Below are 19,806 nucleotides of genomic sequence, written 5' to 3' on the forward strand. Positions count from 1 at the left end.
GGATGCACAAGGTTATGCGTGCAACCTAGGGCATCCGACCAGAGCCCTTTGTCAAAGACTGATCTGCTCATCAGAGCACAAGGTCTGCTTTCTTTGTAAGATCGAAAACTTTGTCATCTGGGTAGGGCTGGAAGTGCACGATGGACACAGTCTGATGGAGAATGAAGCCAACACAGTAGGCAACGCTGACAGGAGTGAGAGAAACATATTCTTGCTGGTGCTGTTAAGCCACGGTTCATTCCTGTTACCCCCTGTACTTCTGACTTACACGGCCCAGTGCATTTTCTTTGTTGCCTAGGTTAGTTAGTGTTGAGTTTCTGTTATTTGCTATCAAGAGTCCTGAATGCAATGTTTTTGAATTACATTTTTGATGGGAAATCTAAGTGTGAACTTTCAAATCATAATTTGCCCAGTCCGTGATTATGTCTAGGGTGCATGCTGTAGCATAGAGATCTTCAGACCATCATAACCACCTTAAGACTAACGACTGAGAAAGGAAGAAGGAAAACCACTGGGCTTCTTTTATTGCCTACAGAAACGAATGGGTGAATTGTATTGATGCCCTAAGGAAATTCCATTTTTTTCTTCCCAGTTAATCACTCATGGAAAATTAGGAAAATGCTGTTGTCATTTCAAAGTGGCTCTAGTCCTGGAGATGACATCTATTGGAGACATGCCTTATTTATTTGTTTATTTATTAAAATTTTTTTTCAATGTTTATTTATGTTTGAGAGACAAGAGTGAGTAGGGAAGGGGCAGAGAGAGAGGGAGACACGGAATCCAAAGCAGACTCCAGGCTCTGCTGAGCTGTCAGCACAGAGCCCGACATGGGGCTCTAACCCATGAACTGTGAGATCATGACCTGTGTGGAAATCAAGAGTTGGGCATTTAACCAAATGAGCCACCCAGGCACCTCAGTGGAGACATGCTTTAAGGGAAGAATGAATCAAGAAACTGAAAACTTGGCAGTAAAAGATCAAACATTAATTGATCATGTATTTTGGGCTGGACAGGACCCTAAATTTTAAGTGGGACGGCAAGGAGGAAACTTAGGAGGGAGGACAACCGTTTATTCAAATAGACATGTACCATCACAGTTCTGTGAAAAAGCACATCCATGTTGGTAGCTTAGTGGGGTTAGCAAAACCTCACTGATTTGTAACAATAGCAAAAGAAAGTAGCCTTAGCAAAGAAACTGAACTGTGAGATGTTATAAAGTACATTCCAAGTGAAAACATTGCTCTTAGAAGATTCTCAGTAAATTCTCTGAATAAATGAAGAAACGAAATTTATCACTCCCACAAAACACATGAAATCTAAACTATGAATGCCCAGAAAGAAATCAGGCAACAAAACAAAACTCCCAAACCCCAAAAACTCCCAGTCGGTATTTTTCAATTTTAGGCACTCCACGGAGAATAATTTCTAAATTTCCTCAGCCTGTATCTCAGGTAAAGCTATTGATTCAGGGGAATAAGTCACACAGAAACCACGGGAGTTTCTAGTTTGGCAGGCTCTGGGTTAATAATTAAATTAAATTAAAAATTATATTTTGACTCCAGGTAAAAGATGAGCATCTCTGAACGTCAACGTTCTCATCTGTCAAACCAGAACAATGATTCTTTTATAAGATATCTGTGAGGGGGGTGAATCAAAAAGGCGGGAATCTGACCCAGGAAACATTTGTAACTCTCAGTTTAAGGGCGGAAAGATTTCAAAAGTAGACTGTCAGGAATGAAGGTAGCATATACTGGAAACGAACAGCAGGGAAATAGTTAATTTGCAGGAGCGGCGGCTCTGAGAGAATCTGAGGCTGAAAGTGCTGGATGCTCAGGAGACCAAGGGAGACACATCGTGGCCCGAACTTGACAGCAGGACTGGAACCCTCGCTCGGCACGGTTACCAAAAGGCCAGGTTCCGAGTCAGGCAACAGAACCTAGCCGTCTCCAGTTTGCACCCTTTTCTTTGCTCAAATTAAAGCCGGGCTGGTGGAGGGAGGATGGAGGTAGGACAAGCGGTAAAGAAATTATAGTTCGGATAACAAGAACAACGAAGCCAACAAGATCAGGATGGGTGTCAGCGAATATAAAAAACCCGCAGAAAGAGGAGTGAGCAACGCCGCGAGAACAAGTTTTCCCGTTAGCAGGTCTTTCCAGAGCCCCCTTCAGCCCGCCCCACGGCTCCCCTCTCTGGGATGTTGACCGTCATCCTTTCCTCCTCCTAACAAAGCCAAGCATCCATAGAAACTTATTTTTCTCCAAAAGTCTGAGCCAATTTCGTTGTGGCGGAGGTTTTTCATCGTTGTAAACCAACTTTCCTCCGTTTCTTTGGCGAGACGTGAAATTAAGGCTGCCCGGCAGGCGGGAGCCCCAAATCCCGGCAGCCTGGCGGGGGGGGGGGGAGAGAGGGGGGCTGTGAGGGAGGCGCTGGGGTGCAGCTAAGAGTGCGGGCGGGGGGGGGGGGGCTGGCAGGACGCGCGCTCCGGTCCCCTCGCCGGCTGCGAGCGCAGGATCCCGAGCGCCGGGCGGCGGGGACGCGCGTGGGAGGGGGGCGCTGGCGGCCGGAGCCGCGGTTTCCGCAGGAGCTATTTTTAGCGGCCGCGTCGTCCCTCTGGTTCCCCCGCTTCCGAGGTGGTAGCCTCCCGCTCGCAGCCGCCAGTGCCCGGCCGCTTTCCGCCTCCCCCGCCGCTGCTCGCGCTTGGTAGCGTCCACGCAGGCAGGTCCGGAAACTGAGCATGTGTGGAAGCGCTCGGCGGCCTCGGCGGCGGCGCGGGCAGAGCCGGGCTGCGTCAGGCTGAGCCCATTCACCGCGCGGCCGCAGGAGCGCAGCGCCGGCGCCGCGCCGCCCAGCCCCGCCGAGAGGGGCGCACTCGCCGCCGCGGGGCCCGCCGCCGCTCACCGCAGCCCCCTCCTGGCGACCCGCAAGTAAGTTTGTAAGGTGGTTGGGCGGTGGGGCGAGGGCTTGGCGTCCGGGGGAGCCCAGGCTGGCAGGCGGGAGGCACGGTTGGCCGCTGGCCCCGGTGCCCGGCGTCCCGGCGTCCCGGCGAGCCGCTTGGCCAATTTGATAGCAGGCGGCCACTGGGATGCCGGAGCAGGGGGGACCGGCAAAGCAGGAGGGCCGAACCGACTCTGGCGTGGGCCGAGGGGCCCAACTTGGGGAGAGGGAAGGACCGCGCGGTGAGGGAGAGGATCCGGCAGGCCGGGAAGGCGGGCTGGTGTGGGATGGAGAGGCTAGGTTTGGGATGCGGGCGCCCCGCCGAGAAGAGCCGCAGAGGGAAAGCGGGGTGTCTCCGGGGGGTTAGGGTGGGATGAGCGTGAGAGCGCAGTATGGGGGGCATGGTAGGGGGTGAGCGTGTCCAGGTCGGAGCGGCAGAGGGAAGATGGATGAAAACTGGGGCGCGTGGAAAGCGGATTTGAACGAGAGCAGAGGACGCAGGTGGAAGGGACAGTAGGTTCCGGAGAAACGAGTAGACCCGGATAATTTGGGGGAATTAGTGCCAGGTTGAGGGCGATATAATGATGGTGAGAGGCAGCCTTGAATCGAGGTCTTTGGAGTGAGTATGCGAGGCCACATGTTGGGAACCGTCTGGAGAGAGAGGATGGATGCAGAAAGTGGCCTGGAACGGCCAGCTGGAAAATCGTTGAGGGATTTGGGTGAAGGGGAGGAGGGCAGCGGTGCAGAGATCGGGTGGAGGAACTGGGCTGCTGCTGGAGCCAAAAGGCTCAGGAAGGGGTTGGAGGCTACGTGCGGTCCGCCTGAATACTGACTTAGTAGCGGTTCTCTGAGGTTCACTTGCACCCCAGGCTCCTCCTCCTTCTCCTACCTGGCTTGGTCCCAGGGCGGCTTGCTTTAGGCGAGCTAGTAGGAGATTTGGACAGATAAGGCAGCCGGGAAGGTAGTCATTTGCACGGGAACTGCCAGGGCTTCCCGTAAGTGGTTCCCGGCACCCTGGGGATGTAATGTAGAGTCGGAATGTGTGTGTTGCAGGGCGGTGGAGAGGAGTGGTCGCTTCTGGGCCAAAAGAATCCGTGTTCTGGCCCGGGAGGTGAGATGTTTTGGGCTGGGAAGTCAGGCAGAAGTCTGCGGCGTGCAACTCGCGGCGGGGCGTGTGTGCGCGCGTGTGTGCGTGTTGCCTGCCCAGGGTCGCGTCTGTTGCTGCAGTCTGTTTCCATGACGAGGAGATCCTGGGATCCACAGGCAGCACGGGGAGGGGATTAAGGGAAACGTGTTTTCCTACGTCTCTTCTATCTCCTTTCTCCAGGGTCACATTCTTCGCTCGTCCAATGATGCGCCTTTCTAACCTCTCCCCCTGCCGTCGCACACCCCAAACCTGGCGCGGGTCTAGTCCTCTGATTTGGTACCCCGAGGAGGAGGCGGCGGTCCCTTATGTGCGGGAGGGTATCCTAGGAGTCCCCATGATTCAGAGAGGCTCCCGAGTCCGCGGGTCCTTACCTGGGGCGTCGCTCCGGGGGTCCGCAGTTCACTCTGCTGCCCCTGCAGGTGACGCGGTGATGTTGCCCCACGGACTCCGGAAGTGTGATGGCTACAAATGGCCTTTGGGGCCCGAGAATCCCTGCAGAGTGACCAACACTCGCAGGTTTTCGAGAGCAGGGGTTTTCCCTGGGTTCCCCGCGTATAAATGTAACTTAACAAGAAAAAGACCAGATTAATAGAATAAACCAGCATCTCACTCAAAAGGCTTTATGCAAAAACGCCTCTTTCACTAGGAGAGATTTCACCCACCAACGGCAAGAAGGGAAAGAGCTTCTACAGCGTACAGGATGGAAATCTGGGGTGGGGGTGGGGGGAAACAGGAGCTGTCATCATGTCCGTGTCTTCTCAGACTCCATCCAGCTTGTTTTGCTCTGTCGTCGTTGCCATATTTTTAGAGAGGCTTTACCGGATGTGGGGAAATGAGGATGAAGGTGACTCTTGCAACCTGTGTCACCTGTGAAAGGACTCAAAAGAAGAAGAGTGAGCATTGTGCCTATGGTCTGTGGATATCTAAGAGGGATGGGTTCTGACGTTGTTGTGCAACCATCAGAAATAGTTCCCACATCCACGTTGCAGGGGGGAGACTCAGATGAAGGGCAGTGAGAACTCTCCAAGAAAGTGATAAGGCTCATGGTGTAGGTTGTCACAGGGTGATCACTGACCCATGGAGGCACACAGCAGAAAGGACAGCAAGCTTCTAATGGCCAGGCCAGGCCTCATATTCCATGTGACCATGGCTTTCTCAGTTTCTAGCATAGTCCTTTTGAAATATGTCCATGATTCTGGCATCTGAAAGGTGGAGAGTTGAACAAAGACTTAATGATGTCAGTTTTCACTTCTATTACTGTTCCCCCCCCCTTTGATGATGATTATTAGAACATGTGGTGAAGATAAAATAAATTATTTTTAGCCATTAATTCTCCCTGAAGTGCTGTTCAGATAAAACATAACCTTATATGTTTGCCTATTTTGTTTGTTTGTTTGTTTGGGGATCAAGGAGAAGTGATTATTGGGCAAATTGATTTTAGAATCAAAACTAGGCAGAATTCAGGCACCTGAACATCTTATAAGCATGTGGAGGTGAATTCTGCATTTATAGAATGTTTAATTTAATGTGAAATGAGAAAACCCTTCCCTCTCTACCCTTCATCTCTTGCATTGGAAATACAGAGGATTGTACCCTTGGGCTGGTTCTTAGTCCTCAGAAGCACATTTTGACTATACTTTTCCTGGAGGATTGTTTCCTAAACCCAAGTATTCTTTAAGAAATAGTCAGTGGAGGGGCGCCTGGGTGGCTCCGTCGGTTAAGCATCCGACTTCGGCTCAGGTCATGATCTCACAGTTTGTGAGTTTGAGCCCCACGTTGGGCTCTGTGCTGACAGCTCAGAGCCTGGAGCCTGCTTCGGATTCTGTGTCTCCCTCTCTCTCTCTGCCCCTTCCCTGCTCATGCTGTGTCTCTCTCTGTCTCAAAAATAAAATAAACATTAAAAAAAATTTAAAAAAAGAAATAGTGGAATCTTTGCTTCCCTAAGGTAAAGGCATTTAAAAAAAAATGGTGAAATGGTTTGATGAGGCAGAACTAAGAGAGAAATGTTAGTCAACATGGAAGAAGAGAAATCACCTTTTACCTCAGGGCATCTTACTGATAAGCCTAGAGCAGTGGTTTCCAGCACAGGCAATTTGGCACCCACTCCCCCGGGGTCCACTGGCAACGTCTAGAGAGAGGTTTTGGTTGTCACAACTTGGGGAGAGGGGTGTTTCTGGCATCTCATGGGCAGAGGCCAGGGGTGTTGCTAACATTCTGCAACATACTGGGTAGTCCCCAGCAATCAAGAATTACCCGACCCCAAATGTTAGTAGTGCTGAAGTTGAAAAACCCTGGTTTAACACAAGACATGATTGGAATTAAGAGCAATTCTTGTTAGGATGCTTTCATATATTCCTGTTGGAATCTATCTTGAAAATCAGGACTCGTTGATACTAAGAGGCTTTCTTTGCAAAATGGCTCCATGTTCTAAAATACTCGTTTTAAGGAAAATTAAAGAGGTTTCCCTTTAGCAGGACTTCTTTTCAGCCTTAAAAAATAATCCTGACATGTATTAGGAATGTCTACAATCATACGTTATATGGTATGCCTATGAACTGAGTAAACGTTTTTGATGAAAGCAAATTATAAAATTGTTTAGCTACTGTATTTCTCACTGAACTTGTTTGGTAATTCTTCTTTAACATACATAGTTACATTTTTTTTAAATTAAAGTTAATTTAAGGCTGTAACTAGTAAGTTCTTCGTATAATGAGGGATTGAACAGAATCAGAGAGAAAAAATGTTAAATGAATATTTATTAGATGCCTCATAAAATATTCCAAAGTGAAACCTTAGTATTGGTAGACATCTGTGCAGGAAGGTAGGAATCCCATATAATTTTCATGTATTTAGTTTCAATTTTAAATCGACAGCACGGCACGTATTGAGAAACAAACCTTCCTAGCCCGTGGCACAATAGTCTGCCTAGAGAGAAAGAACAACGGCTTACACTCATAAATGTAATAAGATCAGGGAAGAGTTCTAATATCGCCTGTGTGCGGGAACTCAGAACACTTACCAGTGTTTTGTCATTATTACACCCAGGCCTAGAGAAGCTAAAGAGATTTGGTCACTATTTCTACCTTCTGGCCCTGCCCTCCCCCTTTTGTTTGGTGCTTGGTTGGTTGGTTTCAGAATTCATTCGCCATAGATTGTCATTAGGACTGCTTACTTCCCTTCTTGTCCTAATAACCATTTCCTTCACTCTCGGCCATTGCGATCCCTCGGTCCCTCAGGAGTTTGTGTAGCAGAAGAGACTTCACATTCCTGCTAAATCTCTGGGGCACCCCATAATCCCTCCTTTTCTCCTGTGTGTACAAACACAAACAGCTCCTTCTGGCTTCCATGTGGAACAGACATTGGTGTCTCTTTTGGAAAAAGGCACTTGGAGAGCCCTTGTTTTCCACAAAGGCAACCTCTGTGTCTCTGGTTGCATGTTTAAATTGCTTTTTCAGTTGTTTGTTTAATTGCTGTTAGGAAGGCTTCCTCTTTCCCAAGGGGATGGTGAAAGAACCAAGGAAAATAGGACTTCAGTTCGAGCAACACTGATGTTGGTAGAGTGTGCCTATCTTTGGACTATATGAAAGCTCACAAACATGATTTGAAACAGTGAGTATTATATATTATAAATTCAACAAGCATTTGTAAATTCAACGGTAGCAAGTTCTACTCTAGGAACTGGGACTGTTGCATTTGCGAGGTCAAGCTGCCTTGTGCATTGCAACCAGTTTCAAAACAAAGTTCATTCAGAGACTATGCATATATTCTATGTATATCTTTAAAACTCTGTAAAGAATAAAGGCAGGATGGTTATTCATTTTCATGAAATTGGGAACAATTATAGAGATACAGCTTAATCTGTGAAAATACTTCTGAACACGGTGAAATGTAGAAGGCAGAAGAAATATTTAAAGTGGAGACTTACATGGATCTCTATATAGACTAGACAAGGGGTGTGAGCGATTTGAGGTGAAAGGGGTCAGTTCTTGTCTCCCTTTGCCTTTCTGTAGGAAGTGGTTATTGATTTTGTTTGACATCTGAACAAGGAGAAATGGTTTCCTTCCCTGCAGTTACTTGTTGAATAGACGTGTGGTCTTTTATCCTGCTGATAGTCATGGTGGTAGAAGGCAGTGGGGCAGCTGGTATGATGGTTAGAATGAAGCAGAATTTGAAATCAGTTCTGTCCTAATGTTTGCAACAAAGGCTTTGTATACACACCTTCAAAGATAGAGCATGCCATGTGACTATTTTGAGGTGACTAATAGATTATAGAACTGAGCATTTTTGCTGTTCTGTGTACTAGGTAATACGTATGCTTTGTTTGGGGGGAGAGAGAAATGAAATAATATGGCGGCTCCATTACTTATAAATAAACTTGCTGGTTCCTGTGGCATGTAGTTACTGTCCCAGCTAGAAGAAAAGTAGTGTGAGGGGAGAGAATTTTATGAAACACCATAAGTTGCCTTTGCTGAACTCAACAACAACAACAACAACAACAAAAGTAGGATTTTAAAATTTATGCTATGGCAAAGGCAAAGAGAGTTTCTGCTTTTTATTTCTTTTTTTGTTTGTTTGTTTTGTTTATTATTGTTAAGGATGAGTGATAGCAATCCATGAAATAGGCAACCTGCCTGTGGAAGGTTTTACTTTTGTTTATACATGCTTATCCATCTTAAGAAACAAATAGCCCAGAACATCTCCTGAGGCTTTCAGCCTTCATTATAAATAGCATGTCTCTTCTAACTCTGGAATATTTATTATGTAATGTCATTTAGAATCAGAATACTGGGCTAAGTTGATACTGATAGCAATCCTTTCTAATTTTGTGATTTAGAGTTGTCTCTGTCCTCTTAAAGAAGGTGAAAGAGACTTGGCTGTTTGTCTTAGGAGCATAGTCACGAGGACATGATGCTACTTGACATTGGACCCCACTGACCAAAACATAGATCTCAGTCTTCTAGATTGTGAAGCTTGATTTTAACAATTTTGATTTGAACCACTGCTGTGACCGGGCTGAGAATCAGTTGATACATTTGGAAAAGACCAGCTGCTGAACCAGAATGCTAGCCACACATTACGAAGAAACATCTACAGCATTTTAGGGTCAAGAACTTTGCAGCCAGATCTGGCCCTTCTACTTAGTAGTTTTGTGACTTTAGATACATTTTTTTTTTTTTTTTTAACTTCATGGAGCTCTGACTTCTTCATTTTTGAAATGGTGATAATTTTTTTTTCTGTAAAGTTCATGATAAGATTAGAAGAAATATTTTTAAAGTGGAAGTACCTATTAAATAGTGGTGGTGGTGCTTATACATCCTTCTAGTGCTAGAATTTAAATGGCTACTGTCCAGGGAAGGAGGCAGAGGTCGAATAGAGTCAGAAGGGTCATTGGTGAGCAAAGGGAGATGGAAAAGGACGATGAGGTAGATCATAGATTAGGACGGGATGTTAGCGATGAAATCATCTGATGTCTTCTTTTGACTGATGAGGTCTTGGGGATTCAGGATTATGAAGTGCCTTGTTCAAGTTCAACGGTCAGTGCATCATTTCAGCTGAATGTACATTTTTTAAAGTTTCTATCCAAACTTTCTCTACCTTAACAGCATACTTATTTTCTTGGTTAAATCCATGTTTCTTCTATTTATTTAAAAATGCTTGTGTATCTCAAGAACCTCTCTTTTCAGTTGTTATGTGCCAGGTCTTCTATAAGCAACAAAAGCCATCAATGGATCTCTAATTTAATTTGTGTAGTTCATCTCAGCTGTTCATGTACATGATCCAAATGATCAAGTACATCTTTATTTTTTTCCTCATTGGAGTGAACATAAGTAGAGTTTTGGGTAAAGATATCTAAGAACCAGAAATACCACTATGAATAATGCTCTTCAACTAGGTTATATTTATTAATGACCAGAAAATTGAAGATTGGCCCTTTTGATGGTTCTGTTGCTAAGGTCATAGTTTTGTTGTTGTTTTAAATCAGTTCAGTGCTGTTGCCATTGTGGCTTCTTGAAGAGTTTCAGATTCAATAACAATGTAAAAACCAATATGCATTAGAGGTACTTTGTAAATTGTAAGTTATATTATGTATGCTGTCTTATTTGTAATTATGGTGAAGGTATATAATCAGTTTGCAATAATGAAAGCCTTAAAAGTAGAAGGCGGGATGGACGGTAAGCTTGAAAGAACATTCCCTTTAGAATCAGACAAACTTGAATTCAAATCTCTATTTTTTAGTTAGTAGCTGTGAAAACTTGGCCAAGTTATTTGGCTTTCCAGTTTCTCCTATCTTTTGAGAATCACATCTATCAGATACCAGATCATAAGTATGATTCTCATTATTGACTAGGTGAGATATAAGCAGATAAAGATCTTATTAGCATGATACCAAGCACCCTTTGTCCTTGTACACTGCTAATTCTACTGTAGTTCAGCTATGCCCTTGAAGATGAGTGTTTGTACTTGAATCAGTTCAGATTCTTTCACTGTCAAGAATCAGACAACCTGATTTCAAGTGGCTTGAGGAAAAAAAAAAGAAGGTCTTCATAACTATGTAACTGAGTGGAGGAGGGGACTGCGTTTCTAGATTTGACCTGATCCAGGGTTCATAACCATCTGACAAGTTCCTTGTTTTCCCATTGCAGTTTCTTAGCTCCCCTTCTTGAGTGCTGGCTCCATTTCTGACAGGCTTTCTCCTTGGGGCCCTAAGAATGCTGCCAGAGCTGTTAGGGCTTCATATTCATTCCCAGGTTCAAATCTACTGAGGGGGGACTCCTTCCAAAGCTCTTGAAGAGGAAAGAAGAAACTGCTCTTTTCAGAAATCCCAGGGAACATCTCCCTCACCTCTTGCTGTCTCCAGTCAGGTAAAGAGCCTATTCCACCAACAACAATGGCCAGAAGGATGGTTTAGACTGGTTGGGAGGTATGTTTTTCTATAGAAAGGTGGGAGTTTGGGGAAGAAGGGGGATTTTATATTACGCACATAAACAAGAAGGGGACACTACAGCCCTTGCATTATTGTTGAGCCCTAAAGAAAAATGATGGAGTCATGGTTTTATTTCATCCGAGACATGGTTAAAGTCTAGAGAATTCTCCTCTCTCCACTACTGAATAGATTTGAATCTTTATGATTGAAAGAAACCAATGTACATTAGGTCTCGTCCCTCATTATACATCATTAGACTGGATGGCTAGACACTGAGATTCATGTTTTGTTATAAATAAATGTTAAAGAAGCAAATGTGGTAAAGGTAAAATGTGGTCTTACATTGAGAATTAATATATTAATGGACTAACGATTCTTTCTGATCTATGTTTAAATCTTTATGTAAATCACCGCGACAAGATGTCACAAGCGCATATCACAATTTAGCAGAAGAATGTTAACAACCGTGATAAATGGCTTTGAGTAAATATTTTATTCTGTTTTCGTTCATCTAAATGGCTTAGTAATACAAACATCATTGCATTTTTAAAGCCAACTTGTAAGATACTATAAAATATAATCTACCTTTGATGAGTGAGGTAAGCATGTAAAGGTAGCAGTTGGTTTTCCCATAGTTTCCCACATGAGGGAAAATATATTCTAGTACAATGAAGTTAAAAAGTAAAAAACAACAGAAATCAGCAGGGCATTAATTATCCTTCGATCTATTTAGATCTTACATTCTTAGGAGGATCAAAGAAGTTTAAAGGTGATCTTTTATATCACTGAAGTGTTATTGAAGTGCAGTTTTAACCCCTTACCAGAATGTTTTTAAATGTCAAATGAGCAGTCGTGTTGGTAAGTGTATAGTAGAAAAAGAGCAAAATAGAGTTTTTAATGGTGTGAACTAACATGAACAACTGAGAGGAGAAAAGAACCATTCTGGCACTATAGAAATATTCAGTGATTTTTAGAAAAACCTAGGGAGATGTTGTTTTAACATAGCCTTATAGGCACAGGCTCTGATTATGTTATATATTAAGAGTTTTGTGTTTCAGTGTTAGGTACACATCATGTTCATCGTTAAATATTATGGGGAAATGTTTCTTGGGCATTGAAGTTAATAAATTATTTTTGTCATCCTTAATGTGAATGAGAATAAAAAGGTTGCTAATAGTCCACTTGAAAACTATACATTAATTTCTTTTAACTTTGCCATCAGCTTCTGCTTCTTGGACTGAAACACATAGATTTGCAAAAAAAACCAATAACAAATCCATTATAGATAGTTGTACCTTGAAGCATTTTGAGCTAATCATTTAGACTTTTGTGGGAGGGAATTGAGTGAAACTGAAATTTCAGTGAACCCTACTAATAGTGGTAAGTCAAAATAAGGTAAACAATAATAATAATAAAAAAAGAACAAAATCCAAAGCTTTACTTTTCTAATTTATCAGAGTTCCTTAATTGAATGAATGACGTAGAACTGATTCTGGTTAATCTCAGCATAAAGGGATTTACTGGATTGTTATGGAAGAGTTCATGGGATTGAGGGAAATGCTGAAGAACAAGACCTTGGAAAGGCTGTCTCACTACTGGGATGAATCAACTCTAGCTCTTTTCCATCATGTGTCATGTGGTCACGACTCATAATTCCCAGCAGGAGAGAGAGAGAGAAAGTGAAATAGAGATAGAGTGTTCTGGGAAAGAGCAGGACATCTTGTCAGATAATCCACTGACCCTGTGTTTAATGAGCTCATGGAATTACCCCATGACATGATCAATGATCTGCTCATACCAGAAAAATGGAAATAGATGATGCCGGGCAGACACACTAAACTAATGTCCACTACATAGATTCAAGATGGAGAAACTTGCTTCAGTGATGATGAATTACTAGAAGGAAAAAAGAAGGCGGGGGGGGGGGGGGGGGAAGGTGGTGGGGACACTGAGTGTATATCCAAGCAGTATCTATGTAGAAGGCAAAAGTACTGTGTCAGTTTCCAAAGTCAGCTGTAACAAGTTTCCACAAACTGGATGGCTTAAAACAATAGAAATGTATTCTCTCACAGTTTTGGAAAATTGAAGGTGGAAATCAAAGTGTTGGCAGAGCTATTCACTCTCTGAAGACTGGAGGGGAGAATCTGTTTCATGATTTTCTCTTCGCTTCTGGTGCCTCCAGTAATCCTCCACATTCCTTGGTTTATAGATCCATCCCTCCAGTCCCTGTGTCCATCGTCACATGATGTTCATTCTCCCGTGTGTCTGACTCTTCTCTTCTCTCTTCTCTTCTCTTCTCTTCTCTTCTCTTCTCTTCTCTTCTCTCCTCTCCTCTCCTCTCCTCTCCTCTTCTCTTCTCTTCTCTCCTCTTCTCATAAGGACACAGGTCACATTGGATTAAGGACCTATACTATTCTACTACAACCTCATCTTAAACATTACATCTCTAAAGACTCAACTTCCAAATAAGGTAATTCGTAGATTCCAGGAAGGACATGAAATTTGGGGGGAACACTATCCAACTTAGTATAGGTGTGATACGGATAAAACAAACAGCAATGCCCATAGCTAGGTCTAAAGAGTGAGAGGAGGGTAATATCCTGTTATTTGCTGTTATAAAACTATATCTGAATTATCATGGCAAGTTTTAGGCACTCTTTTAGGGACTGTCCGTGTCCACTAGATAATAGAAAAACAATTTGGTTTTTAAGAACAGTTTTTTTGAAGTATAGACCATAAGTTTGGCAAAGAGGAGTGTAAGATAAATATACTATGAGCTTCCAGGTGTTGAAAGGAAGAAAGATGTCGTCTTTGCTCACTTACGAAGAACTAGGACATATGGCTGGAAGTTTCAAGGAAGGCCATTTTCTCTCACTGTAAGCAGAAACATTCTTGTATTAGTGTGGTTCAGGAGAGGAGTGGGCTACCTTGAGAGTTAGTGGGGCTGCAGTCTGGAAGCACTCAGCAGATGCTGGGTCAGTTTTGTCATGGATGAGGTAGAAGCAATTTCTGCATGTGAAGGCAGCTTAGATGGGATAACTCTATGGTTCCATGCTGAAGATTCTCTTCTTCTAGGAATACGAAGGACTCTAGTCATTCCCAAAACATTTCTTGAGCACTGAGCAGGCATTATATGTTGGTAGAAATAGAAGTAAAAATGGCATACAGAGTCTCTAGCGATTACATAGATACATGTTTCAGAGGTATACCATGGTACTGATAAAGAACAATCCAGGATCCTGCACAATATCTGGTGTAAAGCCCAAGATCAATAACTATTTGTTGAATGAATTTATTGTTTAATCAGAGTCTGCTTTACAAATATATGTTCCTTGTATACCTGGGTACCTACCTGATTGGTATCAGCCCTGCCATATTCCTTCATATTATCTTTTATAGCCTTCTGGTTTTCTAGGATTACCTTGCTCATATATCATCACTATCTTTGTTTCATTTTACCATTTTAAAAGTAGGGTTGGAAGTAGGGAGTAATTTTTCTCTTTAATCTCTTTCCTCCTCTGGGCTGTCTTTGCCAGGAGAGGTAGCCAGCCTTGAACCTCTACAGTCAATGTACTAATTCAGAGACTGGAGGGGACTAGTTGGGCTAAAGCAATGTTTGTCAAGGTGTGGGATCAATGATTGGTTTTATACAGGATAACTTTGGGTGGTATATGGATATGTATTGAATTGAATTAAAAGGATTTTGAATCTGTTCCCTTTCAGTGTTTCTCATTAAGGCAAGGAGAAAAGTTTTAATTTGATGCTAGTTTTTAACTCTTCTCTAATATACCTATATCTCCCTTTTTATTTATTTATTTTTATTTTTTTTTAAATATTTTTATTTATTTTTGAGACAGAGAGACACAGAGCATGAGCAGGGGAGGGGCAGAGAGAGAGGGAGACACAGAATCCAAAGCAGGCTCCAGGCTCTGAGCTGTCAGCACAGAGCCTGACATGGGGCTGGAACTCACAGACCGCGAGATCACGACCTGAGCTGAAGTTGGACGCTTAACCAACTGAGCCACCCAGGTGCCCCTATATCTCCCTTTTTAATGAACAGTAGGCTTCGGATGTAAAGCTTTCAGAAGTCAAATACACTGTTTTGTTTTCATTGTATTTATTTTTTATTTTATCTTCTATTTATGCTAAGTTCTAGTTTCCATATAAAGTAATGACACAAAGCTTCCTTTAAAAATTCAAGTAGTTGGGACCCCCTTGGTTCCTCAGGTATGCAGGTACTGAGAGGCTTCCCCTCCTTGCAGACACAAAGTCTTCTCTCATATACAAAAGCCTTAAGCCATTGGTGGAGGGACAGAAACCCCATTGGGCCCAGTATCCCAAACTGATACAGAGTGGAGATCTGCAAAGGGTTAAGAACATATTTTGGTTTATACATGAGGAAGGAAGGGCAGAAAAGGTGTGGAAAAGCCAACCCAAGGCCCAGATTTATGGGGCATAAGACTGAAGATCTACCCAGAGAACTCAAACATCTATAGCAGCTGTATTCATAATTGTCAAACATTAGAAACAACCCAGATGTCCTTCAGTTGGGGAACGAATAAACAAATTGTGGTAGTATTCCATGGAATAGAATTCTACTTGACAATAAAAAGAAATGAAAGTTTCTTGACCTTACCACTGTGCCAGTAATTACTGAGGGTAGCCATTAAAGCAGGAGCCATGAATGTTTCATGAAAAACATGGCACTTTAGAAAATGCAAATGTTCAGAAGTAGATCAAGAGAATTCTGGAGAAAGCAGGAGTTGCCTAGAGGGGATGATTGTAAGGGTAGGAGAGACACGAAGGCCCTGATTTGCTCAGCAAGAAAAAAGTCCTACATGCTATCTGCATGTTCTTTTTCATTATGATGCATAAAATACGACTGACTTATAAACTATTTTTAAAACTCAAAGTCCTCTATAAATACATATACAGCTTTTCCATCACCTTAAACGTATATCATGTTAATCAAGAGCTAAAGGATCCAGGCTAAAGGATCTTTAGAATTCACGCAATATCCTTCGAAAACAAGAGTTTTTAACTTGTAGTTTGTAGGCATGGATAGAACTCAGTATACGAATCTGGATACAGAAATGATCTGTATTGTTATTGTTATTGTTATTAACATCTAACTGAAATTTAGCATCATCCTTAATTGCAGGTAGAGGTCACAAAACATAGAAGCTCTGCCAGTACCTGTGACTTTGTTACCAGTGGAAGTCACAGGTATCATTTCACATTGCCGTTGTTTGAAGCTACTTTAAAAAAAATCATTTATGCTCATCCCTACTTTGAAAATGTGGTTATTATTGGACCTGCTGTTAGATCTTTGTTCTTAAAGTATTAGTAAAGAAACATGGGGGCGCCTGGATGGCTCAGTCACTTAAGCATCTGACTCGATTTCGGCTCAGGTCATGGTTTCATGGTTGTGAGATTGAGCCCTTCGTCAGGCTCTGAATTGGGTGTGGAGTCTGCTTAAGATTCTCTCTCTCTCCCTCTCTCTCCCTCCCCCTCTCTCCCTCCCTCCCCCCCACTTCTCCTCCTCTTTCAGGCTCTCTGTCTCTCTCAAAAAAGAAACAAAAAGAAACCTGTTTACCATGTCACAAATTCATCCTTGTAAAATTTGGTAACTATTTCATTGTATTCTGTGTATCTTATTCTTTGAAGAGGTCCTAGGCTTTAACAGACTCCCAGGATACATAGCACATAAAAATGTTAAGAACCTAAAACCTTGGTGGCTTAGTTGAGTGTCTGACTTTGGATGAGGTCATGATCTCACGGTTTGTGGGTTCGAGCTCCACATCGGGCTCCATGCTGACAGTGTGAAACCTGCTTGGAATTCTCTCTCTGACCCTCCCCTGTTCACTCAGATTCTCTCTCTCTCAAAATAAATAAATAAACTTAAAAAAAAAACCAAAAAAAAAAACCCTAAAACCTTTCTTAGACTCTCATCAGTATTAAGTTCCATTCAGTGCACACGGCTCAGTGCAGAAAGCCTGAGCTGTTGAGTGAGTTCTCATTTACCAGACCCTGTGCTTGATCTGCTAAATGCTAGCTGTGCCTTTCTGTAGGAAATATTGGTTCTAGTAAATTTCATGCCAATTGGTAAGTGCAAAGGGTACATTTTTGAGAATCTGTAGATTCTCTATGTAGAGTTTCTAAATTTCTCAGGACAGTTTATTTCATTTTGACAACCCTGACAGGAAGTCTTGCATCTTCTGGGGTAAAATCTGCTTTTGTTTAACTTCTATCATAGACCTAGGTCTGGTCTGTATAACCTCACAATTATCTAGGAATTTCCTGAAGTCAATAAAATACTCTTACTGTGACCTTCCTGATGTGTCCCAGGAATACAGATCATAGTGAAATCTGCCAAATCAAAATATATTTTGACAGAAATATACTTACAGGGGAACATTAGTCTTAGACTTCATGGAACATTTTTTTTCTTTTTCTTCTTTTCCCCATGAAACACTTTTCTAACGAATATTAGAGATCCTAGTATGTGCCTGGCACTCAGCTCAGCACTGGGAATATAACCGGCAAAGCAGACATGGTCCCTGCCCTCACGGGTGTTGGAGGGAAAGGCATTCGTTATAGTGCTGGGAAGGTGCTCTGAAGACCAAGCAGGTGGGGTGGGAGGCTGAGCAGGCAAGGGACCTGAGCTTGAGAAAGGATGGGCTCTCTGGGTTGATAGCTGCACGGGGCTGGAGTCAGGGCAGGAGTTAGGTGTTCCTAGCAGAGGAACCGGCTTGGCACATATAAGGAAATGAAAGATGATCAGCTTGGCTGGGAGGAGCGTGAGGTGGGGCCGAGTGGAGGTGGAAAGATAAACCAGCAGGAGACAATGCGGGATCTTCTTGGCCAGACTGAGGATTTTTGTTTTTGAAGCAGGGCGTGACATGGTCAGCTGTGCTTTATTGATACAGAGTAACTGTACTTCTTTTCTAAGAGTACAAACAACAGCAAGCAAAAGCAGGATGCCTGGAAATTTACAAAATACAGTCTGCTATTTAAACACAAGGGACATGAGGCATGTGCCAGACTACATGCGCTTATTACAAATATACCTTCAGCTCTGGGTAGCAAGCTTTTGGTTTCAGTTCCAGAGTTAAATTACTTGTTTCTTTGAGGTTCTGAACTGAGGGAATTCTAAACCATTTGCTTTTGTCATGTGCCTTTGAAGACTTCTTGGTAAAGTTTCCATTGTAAAAGCTATTAACATTGTTTTCAATCTTTAATAAAGGGGGGGGGTGCTATTAAAACCATTTAGATACCTGCTTGCTATTTTAGTTGCAATTGTTTACCTGTTTATTTGGATCTCATTATAAAAGGCTGAAGGTACTGTAACTATAATTGAACTGCCTTGCAAGAAAGACTTTTGTAGGAATGGTAATCTCTGGTTACCATAACATACAACATATAAATGTTTATATGTATTGAAAAGTTTGGACTTTCCCATTTGATTAACGAATATGGGCCATAGTAGTATTGGACATTGATGTGTATATGATCCTTTCAGCCACTAATTTGAATGAAAAATTCTTGCAATCTTTATACCATTTGAGTAAGAATATAAAATACGCTTTTTATTTCATGTATTTACTTTTTGAAATGCTCTGCAAAGTAATTGAGCGGTTCTGCCATATTATAGTATTAGCAACCAACGGGGATGAATTAGCTGCTGGCTCACTGTATTATTCTCATTGATATTCGGACTTTGTTTTTGGATATTCTGAGTCACTGGACATGAACAAGAAGAACATTCTTCCCTTTCAGCGTGTCAACCCAGGGTCTGGGTGTCTACATTTGTGCAAATTCTGAAATGTTTCACACGAAGCTGAGACAGTGTGTTCCAAAACAGCTAGCGTCCACCTAGCTTATTACTATTAATAGCTTATTACTATTAATAGCTTATTACTATTAGTATCTTCGTTCTTTTTTGCCTTGTATGGAGAAGATATAAGAGGATACTTCTTGCATCTACATTGTAAAGGACTTTGAAAGGTCCTTGAGACAAGGATATTCAGAAGAGATGACTAGAGAGTCGCAGAGAATTCTTTTTCTGTGTGTTTGGCATCTTTACACATGGTATTGGTAAGAGCTTCAGAGAGTAACCATAGCGTCAGAGGGCTTTGTTCTTTGTTTCAGGCAGTATTTGTTTGTTTTTGAGAATGTGCTTCCGTGAATATATGTCTTGTCTGAGCAGAATTCCTTTGTGGACTGCCCCTACCAGTAGAATCAACTTTTTCAGATCCATGGTTGATGTGGGGCTGACCTGCCTCCTTTGCTCCCTTTGCTCTCGGGGTGAGCATGCGACCTGGTCAGCCAAAGTACCCCCACCTCTAGCCAGAGTGGTTTGTTCAGGTATCGGTGTATGATCTCAACTAGCAAGATGGCCAGAGTACTCCCGGGGATTTTGGCAGAACACTGAATGATGCTCTCTTTCTCACAGGGGTTACAAAGCTACTGGGATTTGTGTCTACAACTGCTGATGGATTTTTGTTAACGAATGGAGAAAGTCTGCCTGAAAAATGAAGGCACTCTGAGGAAAATAGAAACAAAAGAATGAAAAGGCACATTTCATCCCGTTAATGCCCCCATATTAGATAGCCATTCCTGAATATTTTAGTTGCCACAAACCTGTTATTTTCCACTTCTGCTTAAGCTAATTTGAGTTAGGTTTTTGTTACTTTCAACCAAAAGAATTAAAACATACATACTGCCAATAAACTGCCCCTGCATTCAGGTGGCAGCAAGAAGGAAGAGGTCTGAAGGTATCATCTGGTATGCCTGTGAA

The 19,806-nt window shown here is 42.7% G+C and overlaps 1 protein-coding gene across 2 annotated transcripts in view; it reads left to right on the forward strand.

Annotated features, from left to right (window-relative positions):
- The first annotated feature begins 2,809 nt into the window (after positions 1-2,809).
- The window catches only part of OXR1 (oxidation resistance 1), a 447,865-nt gene continuing 430,868 nt past the window's right edge, over positions 2,810-19,806 (forward strand). For both annotated transcript variants that reach the window (XM_060611132.3, XM_060611136.3), the window contains exon 1: positions 2,810-2,924. The gene's annotated coding sequence lies outside the window, so the exon portion shown is untranslated. The remainder of the gene's footprint in view (positions 2,925-19,806) is intronic.

This window comes from Panthera onca, chromosome F2, assembly GCF_046562875.1.
Source record: "Panthera onca isolate mPanOnc1 chromosome F2, mPanOnc1 haplotype 2, whole genome shotgun sequence".
NCBI classification, from domain to species: Eukaryota; Metazoa; Chordata; class Mammalia; order Carnivora; family Felidae; genus Panthera; species Panthera onca.